The sequence below is a fragment of the Tachyglossus aculeatus genome, chromosome 3, assembly GCF_015852505.1.
Source record: "Tachyglossus aculeatus isolate mTacAcu1 chromosome 3, mTacAcu1.pri, whole genome shotgun sequence".
NCBI lineage: Eukaryota > Metazoa > Chordata > Mammalia > Monotremata > Tachyglossidae > Tachyglossus > Tachyglossus aculeatus.
In genome coordinates this window covers 44967647-44982716 of record NC_052068.1, presented here as the reverse complement: position 1 = coordinate 44982716, position 15070 = coordinate 44967647, and the positions used below count along the sequence as shown (strand labels likewise).

Below are 15070 nucleotides of genomic sequence, written 5' to 3'. Positions count from 1 at the left end.
GATGTGGACTACTACTCATACTACTACTACTACTACTGGCAAGGTCATATCAATTTATGGAAATTTGTTCACCCCTGGGAGCTAGCAGCCAGGACAAATCCCTTCTTGAAGAGGGATTTAATATGTCTCACATGCATATGTTAACTGTTTTAAACAAATCCCTTGCAGATGGTATCTCAAAGGGAGAGGGCAAGGATTACCAGCTAAGAATAATCAGACCCAGAGAGGTTAAGTGATTTGCTCAAGGTCACACAGCAAATCTGTAGCAGAGCTGAAAATAGATCCAAGTTTCCTGCCTTTTGTCCAACGCCCTCTGCTTTAGACCTCACGCTGTCCTTCACAGGATTTGTGTGATGGGACCTAGATAAGTCATCATTTAGGCCCTTTATCTAATAGGATTTAGCTTTGAGAAAAGGAGCAGATTTGATGACACTTCTACAGGAATGGAAAAAAGAAATGAAATTCAGCACATTAAAGCTGCATTTGCTTTGGAAGGTTTTCCCTGTGATAGCTGCCCTGGGAGTTGTATTGGAGGGCACAGACAGATAGGTTACTGCAGTCCCACACTGTGAAATCATGTGGGAAGGGCTGAGTCTGGAGCAATTATCACTTTTAATTGCTGTGAAACAGTCAAAAGGCTTTTCACAGCCTGATCAACAACCTAAAACCATCCATTTAGTTAAGAAATGAAACAGAGCAAGATGAATGCTTTCCATTACTGCTTTCATAAAGGATGAGGAAATCATCTGACAAAACTACTACCTCCAATAGGAGTAGAGACCTCACCACTAGCCAGCTTGGAAAGCTACCTAGGAAGCACCCAGACTGACCCTTTTGATCACACTGTGGCTTGTTTATAAAATTTGTTTATGCCTGGGATTAACCCAAACAAAAATAATGAGGTCATCAGCTTTAGAACAGATCTTTCTTTTTCCTGATTAGTAAAGCATTAAATGGCCGTGTGAATCAATCAATCAATCAATCAATCGTATTTATTGAGCGCTTACTGTGTGCCGAGCACTGTACTAAGCGCTTGGGAAGTGCAAGTTGGCAACGTGAAGACATCCCTCCCTCGGATACACTCAATGTCACCCCCGAATGCCTTCCAAAGGTAATTTCATTCCAAATGTATTGACAGCATAATACTTTGGGAAAGGCTATTAGACACCAGTTGTTTGCTAAGGAGATCTTGCTTGGCACATAGTAAGCGCTTAACAAATACCATTATGATGATGATGATGATGATTATTATCTTCTGAGCTAACTCCTCTAGTAGCTCATCTCCAACTCATCTCTAACCGCTTGGACAATTGTACCTGAGTCAGGCTCATCTTCTTCTGAGTTTTCCACAACATCTTGGTTGGCTTCATGTTGCTAGGCTTCCTGGCATTTCAGTTTCACAACCAGGCTTCGTTGTGAAACATTGACATTCCCTTGGTGTGCATGACAAATGCCTGCCGGAGGAGTTGAGTAGCTGTGGCTCTCTGGTCAGGGCTCATCACAAGACACACCTTTAAAAAAATGGTGAAGTTGTCCTACCAGAGCTCTGATTTTCGGAATTGGGGAAGAAGGTTCTTGGGAATCATGAAAATTGCTCTCATTGGATGTATATCAGCATATGGGAACTTTCCTTTGACCATTTCTATGGCCCTGATTCCCAGTGACGAGATATCTGCCACACAGTTGTACCCAATTTCCTGGATCACTTCTGGAGCCATATAGAAAGATATTCTGATTACTGTGTTTCATTTTGCCCTTGTTTCAGTGAGCTGGCAGCTACCCCAAAGTCTGCAAGCTTTGCATGTTCTTCAGTACCTAAAAGACTTCTACAACCTTGACATCACAATGTATTTTTCTCATAAAATGTAATTATTCCACTCCTTTAAATGTTGATTGTAGTACTGTAGCTATTTCATCTTCTATGAGAGTTTTATTTCATAATCTAATGCTATCCCATCTCTGAAGACAATACCACTATCCTCCCAATCTTACAAGCTCATTACCTTGGTGTTGTCCTTGACTTATCTCTCTCACTCAACCCACACATTCAATCTGTCACCAAATCCTGTCAATTCTACTTTCACAACATTGCTAAAATCCACCCTGTCCTCCACACTGCTACTATGTTGGTAAAAGCACTTATCCTATCCCTCCTTGATTACTGCTTTTGTTTCCTTACTGATCTCCCTGTCTCCCATCTCACCCCACTCAGGTCCATACTTCACTCTACTTCATGGATCATTTTTCTAAGAAAAGTTCAATTCATGTCTCGCCACTCTTCAAGAACCTCCAATGGTTGCCCATCTACCTCCCAATTAAACAAAAACTCCTTATCACTGCCTTTAAAGCACTAAATCAATTTGCCCCTTCCTACCTTACCTCACCGATCTCCTAATATAGCTCAGCCTGCACGTTTTGCTCCTCTAGCACCAGCTGAATCGCTGTGACCCGAGCTTGTCTATCCCGCTGCTGATTCCTTTCCCACATCCTCCCTCTAGCCTGGAACTCCCTCCTCTTCCACATATGCCTGAGCACCACTCTCCCAACTTTCAAAGCCTTATTATTAAGGTCGCATCTCCTCTAAGAGGCCTTCCCTGATTAAGCCTTCTATTCCTCTGTTCCCTGTCCCTCCTGCATATTCTATGCCCTTATATCTGTGACCTTTGGACATTGATATTTGTCCCACTGCACTTATGTACATATTTATAAATTATTACAATATATTATATATTATGAATTATTTATTTAAATTAACATCTGTCTTCCCCCTCTAAACTGTTAGCTCAATGGGAGCAGGGAATATGTCTTGTAGTGTACTCTCCCATGCTTACTACAGTGCTCTGCACACAATAAACACTCAATAAATGCCACTGATGATGATGATGATGATATCTGACACAGAGCCAGCACCACGGAACTCCATGAAGATCCACTGGTCTGTGTTCTTAAAATAACTGCCATAGTACTCGACACATAAGGGCTGGCCCAGTGTTGTATTATGGAGAGTTCTTTCATAATCACCTGCAGGTCAGATGCTATAGAAACTGGCTTTATGGCCACTGTTTGACCCATTTCTTTTTGAATAGCTCTGAACACACTGCCATTGGCTCCTTCGATTCTTCCATCTCTGATTCTCCTGTCCGAAACTCATTTTAATACCTGTCTCTGCCTCCAGACCGTACTCTCTTTGTGGCCAACTGTAATGTATTGTTCTCTTCCAAGCACCTAGTACAGTACTTGGCACACAGTCAGCACTCAATAAATACTATTGATCAATTGATTACATATTCTTTATAGTTATTTCAGTTTGTTATTTTAATATTTTACCTTATGTTCTAATTTGGAAATGATTCCTTGGTGTAGACATTGTACTTGTAGACTATACTGGGTTAGGTATTCTTCTGATCTTTTGGAAAACAAGTTTATTTTAAAAATTGGTCTTAGGTTAACAACAACGGAGTGTAGTTAAATGGTACTTTTTCATCTCCCAAAGCACTTTTATGTCAATTATCATCTTTGATCCTGACAAGATCTGTGTGACCATAGTGGACTCCATTATCTCCATTTATGCATGGGGACCTGGAAGCCCTCAGAAGGTAAGTGACTTGCCACTTGGCAAGTCAGTGGCAGAACCAGAGGAGGGACCAGAATCCAGGCCTTCAGACTCCTGTCATGGGCCCGTGACTGAGGAATCACCTCCCCCTATTATCAGACACCCACCTGTCTGAGTCCATCTCTGAGGATTACCCTCCCACATTGGCCTCTACCGTGGAGCTGAACCTTGTCAGACACTCACTGACAAATTCTAAGTGAAACCAAATCAAATAGATTTGGTCCTTACATTAGTTATAACAACTGTGGTACTGGTTAAGTGCTTGCTATGTACCAAGCATTATGCTAAGTGCTAGGGTAGGTATACTACAATCAGATTAGACAGTCTCTGTCCCACGTGGGGGTCACATTCTATAGGAGAGAGAACAGGAATTTAATGTCTATTTTATAGATGAGAAAACTCAGACATAGGGAAGTTAAGTGACCTGTCCATGAGAAGCAGCGTGGCTCAGTGGAAAGAGCACGGGCTTTGGAGTCAGAGGTCACGGGTTCATATCTCAGCTCCACCACTTGTCAGCTGTGTGACTTTGGGCAACTTCACTGTGCCTCAGTTACCTTATCTGGAAAATGGGGATTAAGACTGTGAGCCCCCTGTGGGACAACCTGATCACCAAGTAAACTCCCCAGTGCTTAGAACAGTGCTTTGCACATAGTAAGCCCTTAATAAATGACATTATTATTATTATTATGGTTGTTCTAGGCACTGTACTAAGAGCTGGGGAGAATATTTAAAAATGGTTTCAGACATGTCTCTGGTCCACACGGGGCTCCCAACCTAAATGGTGAAGGACAGATACAGAGACAATTAGGGTATACAGCAAAATGAGTTAAAATGGCACCATTCAAAAATGTCAACAGCAAAGAAAGGAAGGAACAGTTCAGGACTGTTTGGGGGCAGTGGGGACCACGCTCTGGCTCCTTACCACACTTCCATAAAGGATTAGCTTCATTTGGAACTACAGCCTTCTAATCAGGAAAAGTCCTTCAAGATGATTGAATAATCAGTCTCTTTATCTCTGTATTTTATCCATGTCTAAGTGTCAATCAATCAACCATAGTCTCTAGCCTAGCAACCAGGGGACAGAACTGAGGGAGAGGGAGGTGGGATATTCCATGAACCCCACTCCTCCCTGTCCTACAGCACTCCTCTGTACCTTGTGGAGTGATGAGGACTACAAGGACCAGGGAATATGGTGGCAAACATAACACCCCCCCGCAAGGAGCTCTGAGGCTTGTGGAGAAATTGCCTGGATCTGGGACCCCCGATTTGCATCAGATTGCATCATATGATTGGAAGATGTTCCAAATAAATCAAAACCCTTCTGCGGGAACTAATCGGAGGATGCATCTCATTAGAGGATCATAAATCAACCCCTTCAGTTGGGTGGAGGACAATCTGATATGGGTGCCCAGGCATAATCTGATCAAACATATTTTAATGAAATTTGCCATGTACTCCTCATGACTCCAAGTATTTTTCTCATTCGCTGATGAAAATTCACTTCAGGCTGTGTGCCCCAGATGAGAAAAGTGGCTGCAGGGCTCCCAAGTGAGCTATTGGCCTGGTTGAGCTCCAGACAAGACTTAGGATCTTTAAAATAATACTGAAGACCAGTTTTCACTGTTTCACTGTTTTCTCTTTAATCTCAGGAGCATTGTTTTCTTCACTGAGCAGGGCCTCTTGGAATCCTTCTACAGGTGATAAAATATGTTTCCCAGATCCCTGAGTCCCAGCCACATGGCTATTCTGTCCCATACTTTCTCACCTGGCTCTTCATTTAGTCAACCTATCCAAGACTGTATCAGTCCTGATGGCAGCTAAAAAAAAACCATAGCATTTTTATCAAATCTACCTCTAATCCCAACAGCGAGGGAAAGCTTGCATTCTAACTACTCAGGAAATATCCCACAGTAGCACAGGAGCAGAAAAATCTAAACTCTTTGACAATTAGTTTTTTTTTTAAATCTATATATACTCAAGGCTACATTAATCAAAATGTGTCAGTGTGGCAAGGAGATACCCAAAGTGAGTCCTGAGGGACTACGTGTTTTACGCTGAACATTTATTCACATGGCATGTGACCATGGCATGTTTACATAGATTTTTCTCAGTCATTTATTATCCTTGAACACTTTTTTTTTGGTCACAAAAACTTTCCTGACCTTTTTTTAGCAAGCACTTAAACTAAATGAAGACTTTCTCTCCATGCCAAGCTCTGTGGCCACTGATGGCACTAAAAAATCCTGGAGACCCCTTTGCTGACTCCATAATACTAATAATGATAATAATGAATAATTATGGTACTTACTAAGTGCTTACTATGTGCAAGCACTTTTCCAAGTGCTGGGGTATATACAAGTTAATCAGGTTGGACACAGTCCCTTTCCCACATGGGGCTCACAGTATTAATCCTCATTTTCTAGATGAGGTAACTGATGCCCAGAGAAGTGAAGTGACTTGCCCAAGGTCACACAGTAGGTATGTTGCAGAGCTGGCCCATGCTCTATTCACTAAGCCAAGCATCTTCTCTATACTGTAACCTGCATGATGCTTAATAATGAAACTGTAGCGTGGCTCAGTGGAAAGAGCACGGGCTTTGGAGTCGGGGTCATGGGTTCGAATCCCGGCTCTGCCAATTGCCAGCTGTGTGACTTTGGGCAAGTCACTTAACTTCTCTGTGCCTCAGTTCCCTCATCTGTAAAATGGGGATTAAAACTGTGAGCCCCCCGTGGGACAACCTGATCTCCTTGTAACCTCCCCAGTGCTTAGAACAGTGCTTTGCACATAGTAAGCGCTTAATAAATGCCATTATTATTATTATTATAAGTGAGGCATCTTAAAGGACACACATGGGAAAGTTCTCTGCGTAAATTTGCAGAACCCAAGTAGTTGCTAGCTTGTCTCCAGCTGAATCCTTTACCTCTTCCATTGCTCCAAAACTATCACATTCTGCTTCAAGACCCCTGTGAATGTGGATGACACTTTCAGATTATGGGAACCAGTGGCAGTGCCAAAGGTAAGGGAGGTTGGGATTTTAAAAATAAAAACCCAGTAACAATAAAAATAATCTCCATCCCCACCAAGAAAAGCGTGATAGTAATCATTACCTTCCCCACTACAACCAAGGATCCCCACTTCCAGCATGCTCCTTGTGCACAATCCAGAGATACAAGCTGCTCCTGAATGCTTTTGAACTCCTGTTTCACCTCAAAGAAAAGCACCACGGTAACCACCACCTTCCTTCCTTCCACTGAGGGTCTTTGCTTCAGCATGCTCTCCACATGCTCTCAGGTTCCTCTATCCCAACTGAGACTTTGAGCTTATTTTGTGTATTTTGTGTATTTGTGTTATGTTTTAATGTTTCATCCTGATATGTCTGTTTCCAGTCCCTTCTCCTTACTTAAACTCTTAGATTGTGAGCCTCTCAAGGCACAGGGGCCATATCTAATTCCCACCTGTCATCTCTTCTAGTGTTTAGTACGGTGTTCTGCTCATCATAAGCACTTAATAAATACTACTACTACTACTACTACTACTACTACTACTACTACTACTACTACTACTACTACTACTACTACTACAATATTGGATATAAAGGCAGCCAGAGCTGTTTCAATACCAAACAAAAGGCATACCTGATGAAAATGGAACAAATGGTCACTCTATGATGGAATGATTTACCTAGCTAATAATAATAATAGTGACTGAGATATTTGTTAAGTACTTACTATGTGCCGGGTACTATGGTGGATACAAGCAAATTGGGTTGGACACAATCCCTGTCCCACATGGGGTTCACAGTCTCAATCCCTATTTTACAGATGAGATAACTGAGGCACAGAGAAGTGAAGTGACATGTCCAAGGTCACATAGCAGACAAATGGCAGAGCAGGGATTAGAACCCATGACCTTCTGACTCCAAGGCCCGTGCGCTATCCACTAAGCCTTGCTGCTTGGATAATGTCACTTAAATTTTGATCCTCCTGAGAGACTAGGGGCCATGTTTAATTCCCACCTGTTTATTCTGTATTCTCTCCCAAAATTTAGTGTCGTATACAATTAGTCTTTAATAAATTCCATTGCTACTACAGATTCTGGGCTTGAATAATACAGTTACAATAATAAAAGCATTTTTAACTCTGATGACTGAATGGAATGTAAGCTCCTTGTTGGAGGGGGTTGTATCTACTAGCTCTACTATGCTAGCTCAGGTGTTTAGTACAGTGCTTTGTGCAGAGTAACTGCTCAGTAAATATTATTGTTTGATTGCTTGGGTTGCTCTTCACCAGGCCTGTTTTGGTTTTTTGGGTCCTGACCCGCCTCAGAAATTGTGGAAAGAACTGGAAACAATGTGTACAGATGAGGAGTATTTATAATGTATTTGAAAATACTGTTACTAGTAAATGGGACCAAAGAAGAGTGGAGTCTGACTCCATTTCCCAGAAAACTCCAGGAAGAAACAGCAAGTGCTTAGTTGCTTCAGTGCCCAGGACCATCATTTTAATATCAATCAATCAATCAATAGTATTTATTGAGTGCTTACTTTGTGCAGAGCACTTGGGAAGTACAAGTTGGCAACATACAGAGACGGTCCCTACCCAACAGTGGGCACAAAGTCTAGAAGAGGGAGACAGAGAACAAAACAAAACATATTAACAAAATAAAATAAATAGAATAGATATGTACAAGTAAAATAAATAAATAGAGTAATAAATACGTACAAACGTATATACAGGTGCTGTGGGAAAGGGAAGGAGGCAAGGCAAGGAGGTCAAACTATCTTCATTTTCTTCGTCATCACCATCACAGTTTTCTTGAGCTCCTAACCCTCTCTTGACCCCACCTCACCTTCTAGTTATCACCCCATCTCCCTCCTACCGCTCCTTTCCAAACTCCTTGAATGAGTCGTCTACACACGCTGCCTCGAATTCCTCAACACCAACTCTCTCCTCGACCCCCTCCAGTCTGGCTTCCGTCCCCTACATTCCATGGAAACTGCCCTCTCAAAGGTCATCAATGACCTCCTGCTTGCCAAATCCAACGGCTCATACTCTATCCTAATCCTCCTCGACCTCTCAGCTGCCTTCGATACTGTGAATCACCCCCTTCTCCTCAACAAGCTATCCAACCTTGGCTTCACAGACTTCATCCTCTCCTGGTTCTCCTCTTATCTCTCCGGTCATTCATTCTCAGTCTCTTTTGCAGGCTTCTCCTCCCCCTCCCATCCCCTTACTGTAGGGGATCCTCAAGGTTCAGTTCTTGGTCCCCTTCTGTTCTCAATCTACACTCACTCCCTTGGTGACCTCATTCACTCCCACGGCTTCAACTATCATCTCTACGCTGATGACACCCAAATCTACATCTCAGCCCCTGCTCTCTCTCCCTCCCTCCAGGCTCACATCTCCTCCTGCCTTCAGGAAATCTCCATCTGGATGTCTGCCTGCCACCTAAAACTCAACATGTCCAAGACTGAACTCCTTGTCTTCCCTCCCAAACCCTGCCCTCTCCCTGACTTTCCCAATACTGTTGACGGCACTACCATCTTTCCCATCTCACAAGCCCACAACCTTGGTGTCATCCTCAACTCTGCTTTCTCATTCACCCCTCACATCCAAGCCGTCACCAAAACCTGCCGGTCTCAGCTCCGCAACATTGCCAAAATCCGCCCTTTCCTCTCCATCCAAACCGCTACCCTGCTCGTTCAAGCTCTCATCCCATCCCGTCTGGACTACTGCATCAGCCTCCTCTCTGATCTCCCATCCTCTTGTCTCTCCCCACCTCAATCCATACTTCACGCCGCTGCCCAGATTGTCTTTGTCCAGAAACACTCTGGGCATGTTACTCTACTCCTCAAAAATCCCCAGTGGCTACCAATCAACCTATGCATCAGGCAGAAACTCCTCACCCTCGGCTTCAAGGCTGTCCATCACCTCACCCCCTCCTACCTCACCTCCCTTCTCTCCTTCTACAGCCCAGCCCGCACCTTCCACTCTTCTGCCGCTAATCTCCTCACTGTGCCTCGTTCTTGCCTGTCTCGCCGTTGACTCCCGGCCCACGTCATCCCCATGGCCTGGAATGGCCTCCCTCCACACATCTGCCTAGCTAGCGCTCTTCCTCCCTTCAAGGCCCTATTGAGAGCTCACCTCCTCCAGGAGGCCTTCCCAGACTGAGCCCCCTCCTTCCTTTCCCCCTGCTCCCCGTCTTCATCCCCCCAGCCTTACCTCCTTCCCTTCCCCACAGCACCTGTATATATGTATATATGTTTGTACGTATTTATTACTCTATTTATTTATTTTACTTGTACCTATCTATTCTATTTATTTTATTTTGTTAATATGTTTGGTTTTGTTCTCTGTCTCCCCCTTCTAGACTGTGAGCCCACTGTTGGGTAGGGACTGTCTCTATATGTTGCCAACTTGTACTTCCCAAGTGCTTAGTACAGTGCTCTGCACACAGTAAGTGCTGAATAAATACGATTGATTGATTGATTCTGAATACTGTATCAGGCTCTTGGAGCATACAATAAATATAAATGACCACTCCAGTCCTCAAGACACTTGCAATCTACTGGGGAAGGCAGGCAGACCAGATTCTACAAATAAAACGAGGACAATAGTTAAAACCTAGATGCTATCATTTGGATAATGTTGACATTTATTAACTTTTTTTGGGGGGGGGGAATTTTTTTATTTAGCTGATTTTTCAAGTTAACTACTGAAGCTGAAGATATTCTTGGTCAAGGGCACAGCATCCTCTATTATTCATTTTTTTGGGGGGGAATTTTCTTATATAGCTGATTTTTCAAGTTAACTACTGAAGCTGAAGATATTCTTGGGCAAAGGGCACAGCATCCTTTATATGATGAAAAGAAGAACACTATTTGCTCAAACCAGAGTTCAGGCCCTGTCCAAATGTTAAAGTTTAATTGCCTAGAAGAACATCTCTAAGTTTTGTGGATGTCACTTCAGTAATTGGCTTTACCGTTACTGCCCAAGAGCAACCACTGATTCATTTGGGAGACCTGCCCACTTTTTGAATAAATAAATGAATGAGGTGGAAGTGTTGCCTTAGGCTTTTCAAAGGGAAAAAACTTCCCACTTTCAGGATGGAAATTTTCATTTATAACCTCCATTTTAGTGGCTTTGCAAGCAGAGTCTGCATTAAAGTTTCACAGTTTGGCTAAACCTCCTACTCTGATCATTCATTCATTCAATCGTATTTATTGAGCACTTACTGTGTGCAGAGCACTGTACTAAGCGCTTAGCACTTCTTGAAGCAGGCTCGAGTCTTGCTGATTCCTACATCCAGGGCTGGAAGGTAGAGGTGGTCTGAGGAGCCCAGGAACCTTCTCAAAATCCCACCCGGACATACCCCTCAGGGCCTATAAAGAGTTCTGGGTAGATTCAGGAGGCCTAGTCCATCCCAACCTGGAAGGATTGGCCTGATGTGGCTGGGGAATAGCTTCACGATTCTAAGGGTAGTAGCAGTGTTAGCTCGTCGTGGGCAGGGAATGTGTCTGCCAACTCTTTTATATTGAACTCTCCCAAGGGCTTAGTCCTCTGCACATGGTCAGCACTCAATAACGATTAATAGGAGAATGCAATGCATGAGCAACCAAATGATTGCCAGTTACCTCCCTCCCATCCTCTCCTCCTGGGGAAGCAGCATGGCCTAGTGGATAGAGCACAGGGCTGGGAGTCAGGAGACTTGAGTTCTAATCCCATCTCCGTCACTTGCCTGCTGTGTAACCTTGGGCGTGACACTTGACTTGTCTGGCCTTATTACCTTCTTCTGCAAAATGGGGTGTTAAATACCTGTTATTCCTCCCCTTAAGATGGGGAACTCTGTATGAGACAGGGGCCATATGTGATCTGGTGATCTATTTCAGTGCTTGGCACATGATAGATGCTTAACAAATATCACAATCATTATTGTCAACAGTTACTCCCTACTCCCCCACTAAAGGGCAGGGTGTGGTATTGGGAGCGCTACAGGCAAGGTCAGGGTGGGTGAGCTTGTATCTGATTATGCTATTTGGAGAAGGCCCCCATGAATTCAAACCCTTTTGCACCCTTCTGTTAATCAGCAGTATTAATGGAGCCCTTTCTCTAAGAAGAGCATTGTGCTTGGGAAGCATCATCCCTGCCCTTAAGGTGCTTGCAGTATAGGAGGGTAGATAGACATTGTAGGTAGGGAGGAACTAAATAATTACAGGCACTACAGGTGGGGGAGGAACTAAATAATTTAAGGATATGTGCATAAGTGCAGGTGGCAGTTTGTAAGGATCTAGTGGGGAGATGAGAGAGCAATCATTTTGCCTCAGCTGTGATTCATTTTAGGGTCTTTCTCCCCGAGTTTATTAGCTCCTGTGGGCAGGTGTCCTGTCTACCAACTCTATTTTATTGCACTAAGTGCTTAGTACAGTGCTCTGTACACTGTAAGTTCTCAATAAATGCCAATGATAGATTGATTGCAGGTGATGTGATTTCAGATGGACTTTGAAGATGGGGAGAGGAGTAGTCTGACGAATGTGAAGGGGGAGGGAGCTTCAGGCAGAAGGAGGGGCATGAGAAAGAGATTGAAGGAGAGACGAGAACAAGGCACGGTGAGTAGACTGGCTGAGTTCTCAGGAGCGTAGAGCTTAGTAATTTGGAGACAAACTAGAGAGAATGGCTGAAAAAATGTCCACTTACCATCAAACAGAGAGGGTTTTCTCATTGGAAGGTGATACCTTGGGTGACACATGTGAGTTGTATGTAGTCTGCCTGGTTCTTCTTGGTGAACTGGGTTTTATTTCCTTGAATTTGAAAAGATTTTGCAGTTTAGAGCAGTACTGCATCTGCCAACTCCAACTGGAAACAGAAAAAGTCTCTTTGTACCTCTCAGGAGGCATTTTTTCTCCTTGTTGGGAGTCATTCAGTTCTCTCCCACTGTGTTGGTAAACATAGGCGGGTAATTATTTTAAATCAGTCAATCAGTAATGTGCATTGGAGCCTACTGTGTGTGCAGAGAGTACTCTGCTAAATACTTGGGAGAGCAAAACAGAGGTGAAGAGCATTGAGGAGCTGTTGAAATCTAAGCTGAGTCTCCACATCTTCCAGCAGGACATGCCTCTCCCTGCAGCAGAACATTCTTATCTCTCTAAAACTCCCGGGTGTCTTCTTTGCTCCTAAATTATAACATTATCCAAGCTCCCCAGAGCAGTAGCACTAGAAGGAAATAGGCAGGGGGTCCTGCAAACAATTTTGAAATGTAGGCTAGCCTATAGGTGGCTGCACCGTAGTTGAGATTCCCTGGATGGGATTGGAGGTAAAATTAAAGAATGATCCCTCCAAAGCAGCAGCCCTATTGTCATGGGACAATCCCTGATTACATTAGCTGGGCGCCTAGGCTCAGGATTCCCTAGATTCTCTAAAAATCTTTTCAAAACTTCCTTGCCCCAGGTAAACTGAACTAAATAGTTAATTCTTGACAGAGTTTGTCATTCCACCCTTAAACGCAGAGTAATTAATCCATTAAAAAGTTTTCTGTTTCCTGTTTAAATTGCAATTTTTTTAGTGTTGCCGATTTCTGTCTGCAGATTTTGCCAATGGAAGAATATTTAAACCATTTATACTGTTGTGGAAAAATAATGTCACGAGGATGCCTGTTAGGAAATCTCATAATCAGAAGACTTTTGGGATGCATAACTCGTAGCAGAGATGGCAAGGCCTTTGGAAGAATAAAACATACTCATATGCTGGATTCAGAAATTTCCTGGAAGCCTAGTTCAGATGCACAGAGAGGCTGATGTTGATACCTTGAACATGTCAGAACAAAGTAGTCGACCTGCATATGTCAGAAGTTTTTGGGGGCAGGAATTTTCTTGTGGAAAATCCCTCTTGGGATCTGAATCTGTAGCATAAGGCTCATCTGGAGGACATTAAAGAAGCAGCATGGCTCAGTGGAAAGAGCACGAGCTTTGGAGTCAGAGGTCATGGGTTCAAATGTCGGCTCCGCCAATTGTCAGCCGTGCGACGTCGGGCATGTCACTTCTCTGTGCCTCATTTACCTCATCTGTAAAATGGGGATTAAGACTGTGAGCCCCCGTGGGACAACCTGATCACCTTATAACCTCCCCTGTGCTTAGAACAGTGCTTTGCACAGAGTAAGCGCTTAATAAATGCCATTATTATTATTATTATTAAAGCCCATCTTGGCGGTCCGGTGGCCAAGCTGGGCCATGGAAGTTTGCAGGCACATAAACCACCACTCGTTACCCAGCGCGTGCCACATGTGCACATATAGTTCTCTACATTGGTGTAGACCATCACACAATTTTGAATATATAACCTGGGTTCATTAAATGCTCACAGTGGATACGGCACTGTACTCAGTACCCCTATAATGCAGGGGTTGCGTTCTTGAAAAAGCCTGCATTAAGAAAAACTTGCATGGTGATATTCATCGGGTCTGATGCCAACTCAGTTATTTCTTCCAACCCTTCATTGCGCTGTACCCAAACAATGCTGTATCCCAGCAAGTTGATCGGTGGAAGAATCCTAATAGCAGTCTGGATAAAATGTGAGTTGGCAATACACTCGGTGGCGGAAATGAATGAACAAGGTGAAGAGGAGATGACACAGGAGATACAAAACACAATCCTACTCACCTTGGCAACGCTCAGGTGAGAAGCAGCATGGCCTAGGAGTCAGAAGGTCGCTGGTTCAAATTCCGGCTCTGCCACTTGTCTGCTGTGTGACCTTGAGCAAGTCACTTCCCTTTGCCTCAGTTACCTCATCTGTAAAATGGGGATTGAGACTCTGAGCCCTACATGGGACAAAGCCCTACTGAGAGCTCACCTCCTCCAGGAGGCCTTCCCAGACTGAGCCCCCTTTTTCCTCTCTTCCTCCCCATTCCCCCCACCCTACCTCCTTCCCCTCCCCACAGCACTTGTATATATTTGTACAGATTTATTACTCTGTTTATTTTACTTGTACATATTTACTATTCTATTTATTTTGTTAATGATGTGCATATAGCTATAATTCTATTTGTTCTGACGATTTTGACACCTGTCTACTTGTTTTGTTTTGTTGTCTGTCTCCCCTTCTAGACTGTGAGCCCATTGTTGGGTAGGGACCGTCTCTATATGTTACTGATTTTTACTTCCCAAGCGCTTAGTACAGTGCTCTGCATACAGCAAGCACTCAATAAATACGATTGAATGAATGAATGACAGAGGTTGTGTCCACCTTGATTTGCTTGTATCCACCCCAGTGTGTAGTACCTGTCACAAAGTAAGTGCTTAAAGAATACCATCATTATTATTATTAAATTGGTGACGAGTAGACCTGTAGAACATTCCAATCTGTTATTCAACAGAAATTGATGCTGTCATCAAATTATGGAAAAGCATTCCATGTTGAAGATAACAGACCACGATCTTCTTAAACCCCAATGAGAGAAAGATTTCAA

At 43.4% G+C, this 15070-nt stretch overlaps 1 pseudogene; it reads right to left on the bottom strand.

Moving 5' to 3' along the window:
• Window positions 1-1269: 1269 nt before the first annotated feature.
• Window positions 1270-5368, bottom strand: LOC119925271 (annotated as a pseudogene).
• Window positions 5369-15070: the final 9702 nt, after the last annotated feature.